The sequence below is a fragment of the Austrofundulus limnaeus genome, unplaced genomic scaffold (assembly GCF_001266775.1).
Source record: "Austrofundulus limnaeus strain Quisiro unplaced genomic scaffold, Austrofundulus_limnaeus-1.0 Scaffold411, whole genome shotgun sequence".
Taxonomy (NCBI): Eukaryota; Metazoa; Chordata; class Actinopteri; order Cyprinodontiformes; family Rivulidae; genus Austrofundulus; species Austrofundulus limnaeus.
Genome location: NW_013952813.1, coordinates 188722 through 202942, shown reverse-complemented (window position 1 = coordinate 202942; position 14221 = coordinate 188722). Strand labels below are relative to the sequence as shown.

The 14221-nt window shown below is 39.7% G+C and overlaps 1 long non-coding RNA gene across 1 annotated transcript; it reads right to left on the bottom strand.

Moving 5' to 3' along the window:
* Nucleotides 1–8077: 8077 nt before the first annotated feature.
* Nucleotides 8078–13729, bottom strand: LOC106528889 (uncharacterized). Its single transcript, XR_001311558.1, has 3 exons — nt 13648–13729; nt 8278–8376; nt 8078–8196 (listed from the first exon to the last, which is right to left on the bottom strand). It is a non-coding gene; the product is annotated as an uncharacterized LOC106528889 (long non-coding RNA).
* Between the last annotated feature and the right edge of the window lie 492 nt (nt 13730–14221).

Genomic DNA, 14221 nt, shown 5'->3' with positions numbered 1-14221 from the left:
AACTAACAACAGTTATTTGGTCGCTGAATTAGTCCATTAGTGACACCTTCCTAAAATAATTGCGTAACTCAATTTTGCCAACTAAGGACAGGTCCCTGTATGACCGGTGCCAGAGCTTGGTCCGCATTGCCGGTAGTAAGTCGGACTTGTTTCTGGTGAGAGTTGGACTCCGCCAAGGTTGCCCTTTGTCACCGATTCTGTTCATAACTTTTATGGACAGAATTTCTAGGCTCAGCCCAGGTGTTGAGGGGATCCTTTTTGGTGACCTTAAGATCACGTCTCTACTTTTTGCGAATGATGTGGTCCTATTGGCTTCATCAGATCGTGATCTCCAGCTCTCGCTGGAGCGGTTCGCAGCCGAGTGTGTAGCGGCCAGGATGAGGCTCAGTGCCTCCAAATCCGAGACCATGGACGAACTTGCCCAAGTGGCTGGGGAGAGGGAAGTCTGGTTCTCTCTGCTTAGGCTGCTGCACCCGTGACCCGACCCCGGATAAGCGGCAGAAAACGGACGGACGGAAGGACTTAAGCAATTATTTTAGGACGATGACAATAGTTGTCTCTAACCCGGTGCTACCTGTTGCTTGTTTTTCACGGGAGCTACTGAGAGAAGCTAGCATGGCTAGATAGTCATAGATAGCCATCTTGTGTGAGCTTGATTCATGCATTTTACCCCTGAGAAGTATTCTCCCTATTTCATCACCTGTTTCCACTACAAGACTCTTGCTTTTATTTTTCTTGCAGTCATATTCAAAGAAATCCCAAAGTGGACTTTGCTGCTTTCTCCCAACCTTTGCTGTCGACATTTAGCAGACGATGCTGAGCAGCAGGAGACTGAAAAAAAAAATGTTGTTAGGGACCACGAGGTGCCGTAAGCTGCCCACAGCTAATGTGAAACTACTCGATTAAAAAAATAAAAATCAAAAGATCCACATAGCTCAAAATAAATTGACAAACACTAAAACTAAGGATTCTATCAATAATTTTAGTTAGTTTTAGTTGGGTTTGGAAAAAGATTTTAGTTTAGTTAGTTGTCTCTTTTTTCCAATTTATTACAGATTATTTTTGTTAACTAAAATGTTTTTTTTTTTCAGTTTTCGTTATTTAGCTAGTTTTAGTTAACTATAATAACCCTGGTTCCAGGTGTATAAGGGTGGAGAAAGGGAGGAGGTGGTTTGAAGCTCGGCTTCATATAATAGTTGTTTTACTTGGTGGTGGATCTAGACTAAATTAACCTGGAGGAACAAGGTGGGGCCAGTGTTTTTTCCATGGGGGCACAGAGCGAAGAATTGAAAAAAAAAAACCATAATTTCATCATTTATTAATTTACCTAAGCCACAGAGCAAGTTGTGGTTCCAGAGCTGCAGGTTGGAGACCCCTGATGAAAGATGAAAATTTGATTACTTAACAACTTTCTAAACTATTTTTTCTCCAAATTGTCATCCTTTATAATCCACTGCTAAATTTTATTGTCCTTGATTTTATTCTTTTTTATAAATTCATTTATTTTTATTTTGAAAAATTACAATTAAAAGACAAATATACATTTTTTATGTTTTGTTTTTATTATTTTGTTTTGTTTATTAAAGATCAAGTAGACTGATTCCAGGATAGTGACAGTGTTATCATGTAAGGTCAGTCTGTATGTTCTGAAGCAAGGACACAGTAATGGAATGTGATGGACGAGATGGGAAACAGCATGTGACACCAAATTCTCTTTTCTTCGCATACTGAAACTGGACAGGAATCACTGCTCGCTTATCATACCGTCTACTGAGCAGGGTTTACTGGATATTTAAAGGCTAAGAAAAGTTTTGTCATTGTTGTTGGGAGATGTTTTTCTTTTTAGAAAATAACCTTTTTGATTTCTTCTTTTAGGAGTGAGCAGCTTAAACAGCAACCACAGGGAGTTCTGAAAGAGAAGACCATCTCATTCACTGCAACGTTTTTTTTTTTTCAAATGAGGGAGGGAATTGTCTAAACTTGCAGCGTATTTCAAACAAGCAGACAAGATGCTGCCTTTTCTTGACATTCCATTAGAGGCAGGATGCAGCTTCAGAGTGCTTGGCTGAAGGAGGAACAGAGATGATGGAGTTAGCTTGAGTCACACTGCCATCTACTGTCAGCTCACACCTCAGCAGGTGCCCAGGACTCTGAATTTGCCATAAAAACATTGGATTATTAGGCCTCTGAGGCAAATCGTTAAGCTATTTTTATTGTTTTTGTTGTTTTCTTTCAGCTGCTCCCTTCTAAAATGTCCTGTCACATTAGCATTTTAAAGAAGTTATGCTGATGACTGAAGATTGTGTCCAATTTACCAGCACAGACTAAAAACGAAATAAACTGGAAGACTGTTTTGGATCTACTATATTGCTAGTGAGTTGAACAAAAATAGTGAGGAAATATACCTTTTGTAGTTTTTAATGGAAATAAGATCTGAAGATATCTGAGCCCCTTAACAAACCCTGGGTACAAACACTCGGAATCAACTTGCCCTGCTATGTGATACTCAGGATTTTTGGTTTCAGAACATGTGATATCAACCTCAATCCTGAGTCAAGCCATCATCAATGGAAGTCAGCTAATGCAATTCACCATGGCAATGGGAGAAAATAAGAAGATGGGAAGTCTATTTCTTGGTGCTGCTGGAACTAAAAATAGTAATGACGGCATATGGAGAATATCAACATATATTTAAAAATAAATAATTAAAAAGCAATCCTGTTGCTGCTGCAAGAGAAAGAGAGTTAGTGTGGCAGAAAATTGCTGATTATGTCAATGCGTGATTAAGATTTTACATGAATGTAACTATTTATTATATTATTCAAGTGGATAAAAGTGAGCATGTGTGTGTGTGCATTATACAGTGGTTTGCAAAAGTATTCATACCCCTTGAACTTTTCCATATTTTGTCACATTACAACCACAAACATAAATATATTTCACTGGAATTTAATGTGAAAGACCAACACAAAGTGGTATACAATTGTGAAGTGGAAGCAAAATTTTACATGAATCAAAACATTTTTTACAAATAAAAAACTGAAAAGTGTGATGTGCAAAATTATTCAGCCCCCCTGAGTCAATACTTTGTGGAGCCACCTTTTGCTGCAATTACAGCTGCAAGTCTTTTAGGGTATGTCTCCACCAGCTTTGCACATCTAGTGACTGCAATTCTTGCCCATTCCTCCTTGCAAAACAGCTCAAGCTCAGTCAGATTGGATGGAGAGCGTTTGTGAACAGCAGTTTTGAGATCTTGCCACAAATTCTCAATTGGGTTTAGGTCTGGACTTTGACTGGGCCATTCTAACACATGAATATTCTTTTTTTTAAACCACTCCATTGTAGCTTTGGCTTTATGTTTAGGGTCGTTGTCCTGCTGGAAGGTGAACCTCCGCCCCAGTCTCAAATCTTTTGCTGACTCCAACAGGTTTTCTTCCAAGATTGCCCTGTATTTGGCTCCATCCATCTTCCCATCAACTTTGACCAACTTCCCGGTCCCTGCTGAAGAGAAGCACCCCCAGAGCATGATGCTGCCACCACCATATTTGACAGTGGGGATGGTGTTTTCAGAGTGATGTGCAGTGTTCTTTCTCCGCCACACATAGCGTTTTGCATTGTGGCCAAAAAGTTCAATTTTGGTCTCGTCTGACCAAAGCACCTTCTTCCACATGTTTGCTGTGTCCTCAACATGGCTTCTGGCAAACTGCAAACGGGACTTCTTATGGTTTTCTTTTAACAATGGCTTTCTCCTTGCCACTCTTCCATAAAGACCACATTTGTGTAGTGCACGACTAATTGTTGTCCTGTGGACAGTTTCCCCCACCTGAGCTGTGGCTCTCTGCATTTCATCCAGAGTCACCATGGGCCTCTTGGCTGCCTCTCTGATCAGTGATCTCCTTGTTCGGCCTGTAAGTTTAGGTGGACGGCCTTGTCTTGGCAGGTTTACTGTGGTGCCATACTCTTTCCATTTCCGGATGATGGATTGAACAGTGCTCCGTGAGATGTTCAAAGCTTGGGAAATCTTTTTATAACCTAAGCCTGCTTTAAACTTCTCCAAAACCATATTCCTAACCTGTCTGGTGTGTTCTTTGGACTTCATGATGCTGTTTGCTCCCCAATATTCTCTTAACCAACATCTGAGGCCGTCACGGAGCAGCTGTATTTGTACTGAGATTAGATTACACACAGGTGGACCCTTTTGAGTCATTAGCAGTCATCAGGCAACTTCTGAATGCAATTGGTTGCACTCAGGGAAAAGGGGGCTGAATACTTTTGCACGTCGCACTTTTCAGTTTTTTATTTGTAAAAAATGTTTTGATTCATGTAAAATTTTGCTTCCACTTCACAATTGTATACCACTTTGTGTTGGTCTTTCACATTAAATTCCAGTGAAATATATTTATGTTTGTGGTTGTAATGTGACAAAATATGGAAAAGTTCAAGGGGTATGAATACTTTTGCAAACCACTGTATGTGTGTGTATGTGCAACCCAGCCAATATATACTTCTGTAAGAATTTAAAACTTTGATCATAACATAATTAGAAAGTAGAAATGTAAACGAAGTTTTATCATTTTCCTGTCCATGAAACTACCAGTGAAACAGCAACAAACTTCAAACATCTAAAAATGTGCTAATGGAGTATTAGCACTCCAACATCTACAGGCTCCTTTAGAAAAGGGCACATGTCTGACACTGTCCATGTGCAGCTCTCAGCTAAAAAGTCAGACAAACTCAGGATTTGTTCAAGTAATCCTGCTATGGTGCAGGGTTGGTTCACAGAGTAAGTTGCGGGGTTTAGTTAACTCAGGATAACGGCTATCTGGGTTTCTGAAACCCAAAACCCAGGATATGCACATAGTCACCCCAGAACTTACTCAGGATTTTCACTTAGCCTGCTTCCTGAAATGGCGCTCTGGTGTTTTTTGTTTGTTTTGTAAATTTAGAAATGAAAGACTGAGTTTGTTGGTTGAAGTTTTTTTTTTTTTCAATAAACGACAGGTATAAGATTTATTTTTCTTCACTCTGCACCCATTTTATTCACAGCATGATTTACTTCCTATATTTCTGTATATAGATTTTGTATTTATGAATAAAATAAATTGAGTAAACAAATATATAAGCTACGAGTAACTTATCTGTAAGCTGTCTCTAGTGTAACCATAACAGTATAATCAGCTGTCTGCTTTTGACTTGTGCAGAGCTCATGTGCAACTTTTGTAGAACTTATTCACAAGTTGTCACACAGTGATGTATCACATCTAGGCTTCAGTGGTATATTGTGGTATTAAAATACAGTGACATGAAAATTATGACTTATTACATGTAGCCTGGCAGGGTCTTCCTACACAGTTCCGCTTGATTCTAATCTCCCTTCTCTGCTCCATTTGGACTTTCTCCCATTTACTTTCTCCAGTAGAATTTCAATCTGGCCTATCAGTGAACAGAAGGAGGAGTTGTGAATGACAACGCCAATTTTCTGCGCTGTTTTAGTCTACCTGTAGTTTAGCGATGGCATCAGAGGAAATGAATGAAGCCAGTCTGTGTTGACGAGGCTTCCAAAGAAAATTCATTTTGTCTCACAAAGCCTGCAGCACTCATTTACAGCCATCTTGGATTTAAACTTTGTGATCCTTCCCCCTCGAAACCCATGAGCTGCTGCAGATGAGGAAATAGCTACAAACTTTATTGGCACAGAGACTGGCTAAACGTATAGCTAACACAGTTACAACTGTGGTAAAAAAAAATAATAATAAAAAACTTAAAAATGCAAAAAAGATATACTTGGATGCATTTTAATTTGTACAATAAAGGGCTGAAGCCAACTCCTCTCCTGTGTGTTCTGTCTTTGATCAGTTACTCAACATGCCACAGACCCAGCCCCCAACACACACACACACACACACACACACACACACACACACACACACACACACTATAATGCCGTATACCACAGTATTTACTAGAGATTATACAGTGGTATGAAAATGATCAACACTGCCCAAGCCTCATAGGATCAACATATGAAAAAAAAAACACAAAAAGGCAAACATGCTGGTGTAGGCCACATAGGTTAAGTGTAAGCTCTGAATAAGTTATCAGCACACTGATACACACAATGGCATAAGTTGTTGTAGGTCAATGCCAGCCAACAATTTTGTACATGCACAAAATTCAGCACGTGCCTATCATAAACTATTAGGGTGTCAAGATCAACCCAGAGGAACAGAGACTCTGGAGTCATTGATAAAACTTAAGTGTTTTATTAATATTTACGGTGATGATCTGGATCAGCAAGCGAAGGCAGATGGTCAGCTGGAGCAGGTAAGATATTGATGATGGAGCTTCCTTTTTGCAGGAGAGGGAAGTGTGTAGACCTGAGGAGAGCAGAGGTTTTCCAAGGAGGGAGCAGAGAAGGAGCAGGGGTCGGATTTATAAAACTTGCGTACGCACAATTTGAGCCCAGAAACTTGCGTACGCCACTTTTTACGCCAAGGTTGTGATTTATAAAATCCAAACTTGACGTGAAAATGTGCGGTGCCTCACGCCAGCTTTGACCCATGCGTACGCTCATTTTGGAGACGTGAAACTGCGACACAGATGGTGAAGTGAAGAATTAGAGCCACACTGTGTAATGATCACTGTCAGATAGTTTATTTACCTTCAGAATCAGACTTAAATAAAAGTTCCCGTGCGCAACTCCATTCACCTGCTTCCTCCTCAGACGACCCCGACCCATACAGACCCCTCCCCGATAAGAAAAGCAGGACAGCAAAAGCTTTGGATACACGCGCAGCGCGTGTATCCAGTCCGTGTTTGTCACGCGTGCGCGGGGGGGGGATGCGTGCGTGCGTGCGTGCGTGTGTGTGCATGCATGCGCGCGCGGGGCGGGGGTCTGCCGCGGGTAACAGAGCAGGCAGGAGGGGGAGAGGACGAGGAGAAGAGCGGGGGACTTATTCCTAATTTTACCTGACTTATTTAATTTATTGTTTTTATCGTCCTGCAGGCTCTGATGGGAGATTGATTTGAAGCTGAGGTTTTTTATTTTTGTTTTTTATAAAAATCGTTAGATTACTCTAAAGCAAAATGAGGGAAAATCTGTGTCAGTTACAGACATTCTGTTCACGTGAGCAGCTGTCAGTCAGCACCTGTCATCCTCCAGACACACGACAGAGCGTCTCTGAACCAATCAGTTTTGTTGGCATTGATCAGCTGACTGATTTAAATACATCTTAACATTCATGAGGTACTTTACATTGACTGTTTATGGTTGAATGTGGGCGTGTAGAGGGTAGAACCTGAGGCGGGACCTCGTGCGCAAACTCTGACGTGCGGCTGTGATTTATAAAGGAAAGATGCGCAGAAACGTGCGTACGTATGGTTTTATAAATCTGAATTTTTTTTGGCGTACGCCATTTCCGCCTTTTGGCCGTACGTTCACTTTTAGTATGGTTTCCACGCAATCCTTTATAAATGAGACCCCAGGTGAGTCGAAGGGTAAGGAGTGGCAGATTTTTCTAGCAGTGAGTTTTACAGGCGGGATTCTTCCACAGAACCAACGAACTAACTAAACAAAACAAAACAAAACAAACCAAACCAAACCAAAAAACATTAACATTTAATGTTCCAGTATTGTTCTGATGGCAGGAGAAGCTTTATAAAGCTCCAGCAGTAATCAGGTGACTCTGTTGCAGCTGCGTCCAATCCTGCTACAGGCCAATCAGGAACAAACCAGCGGAGAAGAACCAGATTACCACAGTGCTGAATTGTTGCTCATAAGCTAGGCTTCGATTCCCCATTCCAACTGTCTCAGTTGTTGTGTCCTTGGGCAAGACACTTCACCCGTCTTGCCTACTGATGGTGGTCAGAAGGTCCGGTGGTGCCGATGTATGGCAGCCCCACCTCTGTCAGTGTGCCCCAGGGCAGCTGTGACTACAATGTAGTTTGCCATCATCAGTGTGTGAATGTGTGCATGAATGGGTGAATGACTGTAAGTGTAAAGCACTTTAGGGTCAGGAGGGACTTGATAAAGCACTATTTAAGTTCAGTCCATTTAACATTTACCATTTAAAGAATTAATGTTCCAGGTTCGAAAGAGGAGGGGGAGATAGGTGTGTGAGCATCAGCGGTTTAAAATTAGAGTTGCAGCTGTAACAGCAGCTTGTGTTCTCTGGCTTGTTGCATGTTCTCTGCAGGCTGAGGGGACATTACAGTATACTCACATATTCCATGTAAATCTGAAAATATGCTTAAACTTGCTGAATGTGTTTAACTTACAGCTAGTGTTTTTGGTAGTGCTTTGGGGTTCAGAGATATTTGGCGACAGTTGATGAGTAACTCATCACTCCTGTTGGATCCACGGGATGCAGAGGTCCTCTGAAAAAGAAAGAAGATGATGAAATAATAATGAAGAGAAACAGAAAGACAACAAGAAAGAGAAACACAAAAACAATAGTGTGAATGCCTATGAAGATTTCACACAATAATCAGGTCAAAAACCACAGGACCTTCTGCTGTTTCGCAGTGCTCCGGCTCTAATGAAATAGGAGTAACAAGGCTATTTTTAACATTTAAAAGGTAAAAAATCAGCTGAAAAAGAGTTACTTCAGTAAAATATAGATAACTAAAATTTCCACGTAAGTGAAATACTTTAAACCTTTTGACAACATAAACTGAAAAAGCTCCACAAACACGGGCTTTAAAAAACAAAAACCTTGAGAGAAGCTTCCAGTGGGTTAAAGGCACAGTGTGTATGATTTGTTGTTTTCAGCGACATCTAGTGGTTGAGTGGTTGAATCATCCTCCCTGGTCCTCCCCCCACCCCCACCCCAGCTTCCAAACCCAAAGGAGTTGCTACGGTGTCTCTCAGGTGTCAAAAACCTTTGATAATTCCAACCGCGATGTCTACCAGCAGCTTCAGGGCTAGTGATGTTTCAAGTGGTAAGATTATGAGCTTTAATAAGTAAAATTATCCCAGCTACAATGACAGACAACAAATATTACATTTATAGTATTACAACTAAAACCATTTTTGACGGCGCCACCGCAGTTTGTCCTTCATGAGCCTTCGTGGACAAGATGGCGGTGCAAGATGGCGGCTGCCTGTAGTGGCGATCCGCGACCATGGAGATATAAACAGCTTTTTATAAGGTAAAAATAATAAAACAAGGTCTTTGTCTGCAATGATTAGACATGTTTTTTATTATTGTCATTAGTGATTATCTCAATTTTGGCTAAAAGAATTGACAAAATCCTACACACTGTGCCTTTAAACTGAAGGGAATGTTTGATTTTTACTTTTGTCAAAGAAAGAAAATGTAACTTCCTTTTTCTGAAATAAGTTGGTTTTACTTCATTAGAGAGGCATTCAGAACATCTGGCTTTTCCATGGTAAAAACACTGAGCGCACTGGCGCTACATAAAGTTAACCTGTCATTGCTTCCATTATATGTCTTGACTGAAGTCAGCCTGTCCTTTCAGAGCCCTCTAACGTTATTATTCGCTGCAGCTTTGCAGTGTGCATTCACTGGTGGCTTACTGGTCCAGGAAATATAAAACAAATTTACCACAAATGTACTCTAGCTCAATTCTAGGTAAAGCAAAATGGTGCGACCAGATGCCACTACCTCACTTGGCCAGTTTATAGCTGTACCAGTCACTTTATCTCCTATAATAAAGTCCCACTTAAAGCAGCATGGAAATGACATTTCCATTACCAAGCTCCCACTGCTGCTATCAGTCCAAAGTGCTGAAAAAGCCCAGTAAATGAATCTGGGTCTACAAGGTTTGTACATTCATGTCTCTTTTTGAGCAAAGGGACTGAGGAATTGTGGTTGAAACAGTCAGGAAAAGGACAGAGAAAACTACACATCTAGAATTTAAAATAAATTAATAAGATAATCCTTTTATTTTATGCTTTACGCAAGAAAAGTAAGTTATGCTGTAGCTCAGACAAAAAAATGACTGTTTCTATTGTGTTCTTTAAAAAGCGATTTCTCAGAAATTCTAATGATTGCGATGAAATGTTTGTTTCTGCGTTCAGCAGAGTTGAACATTCATTTCCTATTGAACTTTCAGGCAATGTGCTCCATGTGAACCAAACAAAAAAATTTAAAGAAAAAAGAAAAATTTAAGATGCTTCGGTTTGTGCACAAGATTACTCAATAAGTTATGGATGGGTTTTCTTTGAAATTTTCAGGGCACAAGGAACAACTCATTAAATGTTGGTGCTTAACTGGCAACATCTACTGGAGCATCAGCTCTGGCACAAACAGAAAGTGAAACTTAAAAAAAAAGGATAGACCCTTCCAAAAGGAAGTATATTTTAAGTACATGTCATTAAGTATGCTAAAGTATAAAATATATATTTTCCCAAGTGTCCTTTTGTTTACCATGTACACTGATATGAGTATACTAGCAGTATAATAAGAAGTACACTTCTTGGGACTATATTGGCCCACTTTAAGTTTGTGAAAGTCTACTGAAAGTAATCTTCATGGTATACTATTAGTTTACTTAAAATAAACTTTTAAGTATGTTTTAGTACACTTGAACATATACTGAAGGTAATCTTCTAGGTATACTAAATTTCTAATTATAATAAAGTAATGGTACTAGAAGTGTACTAGCAGTAAACTTCTAGTGCCATTTTATTAGTTTATAAAAGTACCTTTTTGAGTATACTGAAAGTAACATTTTAGGTTTGCTGTTGCCAGTGTATACAAATACATTTCCAGTCATACTTCTAACATACTTTAAATGCAGAGTAAAAATATTGGAAAAATGGGACTGTTATGGAATAATTATGTATATCTGTTACACTTATAGATCAGTCATTTTAACTGACTCCAAACAGTTCCAGTCAAATTAAAACTCATTCTGCAGAGCATGGAGTCCACTCTAGTCAGCTAGCATTAGGTTAGTTAGGTTTACAACTATATTCAGCTGACAGATAGTGACAGCAATGTAAGATAAGTTACAAAAATATTTTAAATATTAAGGAGATAATAGATTGTGTGATACCCAGAATATTATGCATTGCAATGACGGTCTGCCATGCATCTGTCTGACTGTTGTATACTTGCAGTTTGTTCAATAAAGGGTTTTTTTTTTGTTTGTTTGCTTATTATGGGCATAATCTTTAGTTTATAGTCATAGTTTATTTTAATACTCTCTGACCAGTCACACAGGACAGAGACTGTAACTAATCATGTGTAGTAACAAAATGCCAACTGGATCCACATACCTACTGCCAAAAGTATTAACTGTGAGCAAGCAAGCAGGAGGAAGCTCATGAGAAGAGCAATTCTGCACGCACACGAGCAGATCTCTATTCACGCACGCAGAACTCTGTAATCCCCTCTCGCAAGTATCATTTTTGTTTGCTCGGATATTAAATTGCACGTGTGGAAAATGAATTTGCTTGCGCCGGATCTTGTTTATGCTCGCAAGACTTATGGCATGATTTTGTAACCGTAATTGTATTACTGACAAACTTTGTGTAAGTCATTGTAAATATGTGAAACTTGATAAATGTCAATAGTTGCATAGCTGGTGGGGCGGGGGGACAGACCAAGGAATGAAGCAGTAAAAGTTAAGTGCAGTTTATTTACAAAAGTGAATGGTTTGGTCCAGAGAGAATCTGCAACGGGAGGAGGTGAGTGGTTAATATCCAATCTGCAGGTTAAAGCGGTCCTCCTGTGTGGCGTTTGCATGTTCTACTCATGTAGGTTTGTTTCCAGATACTCAGCTTTCCTCCCACAGACCAAAAACATGATGTTAGGCTGCCTTCAGACTCAGGCCTCTCTTGGAAAAGAGATCCATGATCTCTAAGGAATTTGCCTGGTTAAATAAAGGTCAATAATCTATAGCAGGTCTATTCAACTAAATTGCTCCGGGGGTCACAGTTAATGCAGGCCAACCGCTGAGGGGCCGAACATCCAGCAATTAAAGTTATTATGTAAATAAACCAAAGATCTGTTACCTTTAAAATAGTTTATTTTGCTGCATTTAATCATGGATATACAGAACCTTATGTAATAAATTTAGGGACAGTAAAACAATATCAAAAACAAAAATAACGCATCATACCTCCTATTTAACACAAATAACATTTTGACATCTCTGACTTGCCAACTTTTTAAATCAATTTTATTTTACTTTGATAGTTTTATCTTCAACTGCTTATAGTTTTAACCATTTTGAGTGTGCTTAGAAATAATTTATGCCAGTTCTAGTCAAGATTCTGATGTTTCTGTAGATACCAAACATGTCTATGTTTAACCAAAAGAACTCATAGTAGTCAAAGTAGAAAACTGGTGGTCTGGGCTTAAGGGATGAGTGAACCAAATGGCGGGCCGCATTTTGGTCACTCGCGGGCCGGATGTGGCCCAAGGGCCACCTGTTGAATAGCCCTGATCAATAGCCATATTTCTATCTAATTTTATCGAACAGCAGGAACAGCTGATCAACTTAAATGAGGTAAATATTTGCTACATCAGAACTTATTCAGCAAATGTGTTTCCATTTTCCTTTTTGTGCATTAACTCTTTTTTTGGAAGATGCAAAAACCACCTCAAATAAGCATTTTTGTAAAATTAAGGATTTTTTTGCCATTTCCTTACCTTTTCTAATGCAATACTTAAAAATGTACCAAAAAAAAACGTTGATGGGAACACGGCTTTTGTCCCAAAATGCTGCTAAGAGCTTAGGGCCTGAATATAACATTTTGTTTACTCCTCGACTTGCTACGACCCTGTGGTACACAAGGTTGACAGAGTGCAGGGAACAGCATGAGCCAAGGTTGAAGTGCGTAAAGTGGCTTGAACTCCCGGTGATAACTGCTTGCACTTTTAGTTTCTTTATGTATTTCTCTTTAAGTCCCAGAACTTATTTGCATGACTAAAAACCTCTGTCCAACACTGTGTTTTGCTGCCACGACTTAATTCCTCACGTCGGTGATGAAAAGTGAAATGGATCTTAAATTGAAATTGTTTTTCATTATGGCTTCACAGACTGGGCACAGATGGAAAGAGGTTAAAGGATCAAATCTCACTTATTGTTTCCACTGCGTTGGCTTTTTTTCTCTAATACACTTCATTATGGTGTTATTTGTTTGAGAGATGCAATCTTTTTTTTAGTGCTGTTTTCTCAGCCTATGGAATGAAGGGTCTGAGGGGACGCAGCCAGCCGCTCACAATAAATGAGATGTGGCATAGCAATCTGTGGTAAGAGACTCAGGTCATGAAAATGCCCTCACACATAAATTACCCAGTTAAGGAACAGCTAATCACAGACACAAGCAGAACCCATTGATGATGTGAATGTGCAGTTACATCACAATAAATAGGTTTGACATCCATAATGAGACATTATTGATAAAGTCTAGGTTTGTCTCCATGGACAACACTTTGTGTCTACAATGTAAAACAAGAAACACTCTTTAAGATTGTGAAGTGTAGAGCCTAAACATGGCTAAAGTTGTATTTTCTTGTTCCATGATCAACTTTTTGAGCTGTTTAATTTCGTTCAGCAGTTCAGTTATAATTTCTGCTGCTTTGTCTATGTTTCTAAAGTCACCAGACATCATGTTGATGGTCTCCTTTAATTCCTCCATGTCTTTATACAGGGTCTTCATAGTCATCTTACCAGCATAAAAGATAAAGTCAGCCACAAAATCCCACTGGAGCCAAGTCACCCAGTAAGCCACCAGTCGGTTCCAACAGCAGGCCGGTCAGCTTCTCTATTGCTTCAGGCCTCTTCACCACCAGTTTTCACCTTGTTTGGCACAAATCATTGAACAGCCACCTGCTGTTTGAACTTTGGACAGCAGTTGACTATAACTGACCCTCGGTGGACTTCAGGGTCCTAGCCACCTTCCTGTTCACTGAACAGGTAACAGACCTGCACGCCAAGCGTTCAGGTTAGGCCCACCTTGTCCAGCTGTACAATATGAAGGCCTCCACATTCTCTATCTGAATCGATGTGCCGTCACGTGGTCTGACCCATTAATGCTCCACACTTACAGCGGGTAAAATAAGTATTGAACACGTCACCATTTTTCTCAGTAAAWATATTACTAGAGGTGCTAATGACATGAAATTTTCACCAGATGTCGGTAACAACCCAAGTGATCCATACATACAAAGAAATCAAACCATAAATATTCAGAAATTAAGTAATTTGTAATAATGTGGAATGGCACGGGAAAAAAGTATTGAAC